Source organism: Vigna unguiculata, unplaced genomic scaffold (assembly GCF_004118075.2).
Source record: "Vigna unguiculata cultivar IT97K-499-35 unplaced genomic scaffold, ASM411807v1 contig_697, whole genome shotgun sequence".
Taxonomy (NCBI): Eukaryota; Viridiplantae; Streptophyta; class Magnoliopsida; order Fabales; family Fabaceae; genus Vigna; species Vigna unguiculata.
The window spans coordinates 122501-125000 of record NW_021011422.1 but is presented as its reverse complement, the minus strand read 5'-3'; positions in this window follow the sequence as shown (position 1 = coordinate 125000).

Sequence of the window (2500 nt, the reverse complement as noted above, 5' to 3'; positions counted from 1 at the left end):
CACGAATTTCATTTTTTCACAAAACTCCCCACCAAGCCTTCTACCTATGCCGCGGTGCACCGCCAACATTGGCCATGTGCAAAACCCTCCGAACTCAAAACTTTCGTGCACCAAGAATTTCATGGTATTCATTTGGGGACATTTGTAGGCCTTTCCAACCCTCACATCTCAAAAACCACGAATTTCATTTTTTCACAAAACTCCCCACCAAGCCTTCTACCTATGCCGCGGTGCACCGCCAACATTGGCCATGTGCAAAACCCTCCGAACTCAAAACTTTCGTGCACCAAGAATTTCATGGTATTCATTTGGGGACATTTGGAGGCCTTTCCAACCCTCACATCTCAAAAACCACGAATTTCATTTTTTCACAAAACTCCCCACCAAGCCTTCTACTATGCCGCGGTGCACCGCCAACCTTGGCCATGTGCAAAACCCTCCGAACTCAAAACTTTCGTGCACCAAGACTTTCATGGTATTCATTTGAGGACATTTCTAGGCCATTCCAACCCTCACATCCAAAAACCACGAATTTCATTTTTTCACAAAACTCCCCACCAAGCCTTCTACCTATGCCGTGGTGCACCGCCAACCTTGGCCATGTGCAAAACCCAACCAACTCAAAATTTCGTGCACCAAGACTTTCATGGTATTCATTTGGGGACATTTCTAGGCCTTTCCAACCCTCACATATCAAAAACCACGAATTTCATTTTTTCACAAATCTCCCCACCAAGCCTTCTAGCTTTGCCGCGGTGCACGGACAACCTTGGCCATGTGCAAAACCCTCCGAACTCAAAAGTTTCGTGCACCAAGACTTTTATGGTGTTCATTTGGGGGCATTTGGAGGCCAATCCAACCTTCACATCTCAAAAACCACGAATTTCATTTTTTCACAAAACTCCCCACCAAGCCTTCTAGCTATGCCGCGGTGCACCGCCAACATTGGCCATGTGCAAAACCCTCCGAACTCAAAACTTTCGTGCACCAAGAATTTCATGGTATTCATTTGGGGACATTTGGAGGCCTTTCCAACCCTCACATCTCAAAAACCACGAATTTCATTTTTTCACAAAACTCCCCACCAAGCCTTCTAGCTATGCCGTGCTGCACCGCCAACCTTGGCCATGTGCAAAACCCAACCAACTCAAAACTTTCGTGCACCAAGACTTTCATGGTATTCATTTGGGGACATTTCTAGGCCAATCCAACCCTCACATCTCAAAAACCACGAATTTCATTTTTTCACAAAACTCCCCACCAAACCATCTAGCTATGCCGTGGTGCACCGCCAACCTTGGCCATATGCAAAACCCAACCAACTCAAAACTTTCGTGCACCAAGACTTTCATGGTATTCATTTGGGGACATTTCTAGGCCATTCCAACCCTCACATCTCAAAAACCACGAATTTCATTTTTTCACAAAACTCCTCACCAAGCCTTCTACCTATGCCGTGGTGCACCGCCAACCTTGGCCATGTGCAAAACCCTCCGAACTCAAAACTTTCGTGCACCAAGACTTTCATGGTATTCATTTGGGGACATTTGGAGGCCTTTCCAACCCTCACATCTCAAAAACCACGAATTTCATTTTTTCACAAAACTCCCCACCAAGCCTTCTAGCTATGCCGTGGTGCACCGCCAACCTTGGCCATGTGCAAAACCCAACCAACTCAAAACTTTCGTGCACCAAGACTTTCATGGTATTCATTTGGGGACATTTCTAGGCCAATCCAACCCTCACATCTCAAAAACCACGAATTTCATTTTTTCACAAAACTCCCCACCAAGCCTTCTACCTATGCCGTGGTGCACCGCCAACCTTGGCCATGTGCAAAACCCAACCAACTCAAAACTTTCGTGCACCAAGACTTTTATGGTATTCATTTGGGGGCATTTGGAGGCCAATCCAACCTTCACATCTCAAAAACCACGAATTTCATTTTTTCACAAAACTCCCCACCAAGCCACCCCAAACCCCAAACCCAAACCCCAAACCCCAAACCCCAAACCCCAAACCCCAAACCCCAAACCCCAAACCCCATACCCCAACCCCAACCCCAACCCCCAACCCCCAACCCCAACCCCAACCCCCAACCCCAACCCCAACCCCCAACCCCCAAACCCCAAACCCCAAACCCTAAACTGAAAAGTCGTAACTCGAAACCCATAACCCGAATCCCTAAACCGAAAAGTCGTAACTCGAAACCCATAACCTGAAACCCCAAAACCTGAAACCCTAAAAATCAAACCCGAAAACCAGATATGTGGGTGGGTGTGCGCGTGTGGGTGGGTCAGTGTGTTTGAATATATATGTGTGTGTGTGCGTGCGCGCATGCGTGTGTGTGTGTGGGTGGGTGGGTGAGTGTGTGTGTGAATGTGTGCGTGTGTGCGGTGTGCGTGTGTGCGTGCGTGCGTGCGTGTGTGCGTGTGTGCGTGTGTGCGCGCGTGCGTGCGTGGGTGTGTGTATATGTGTGCGTGTGTGCGTTTATATGTGT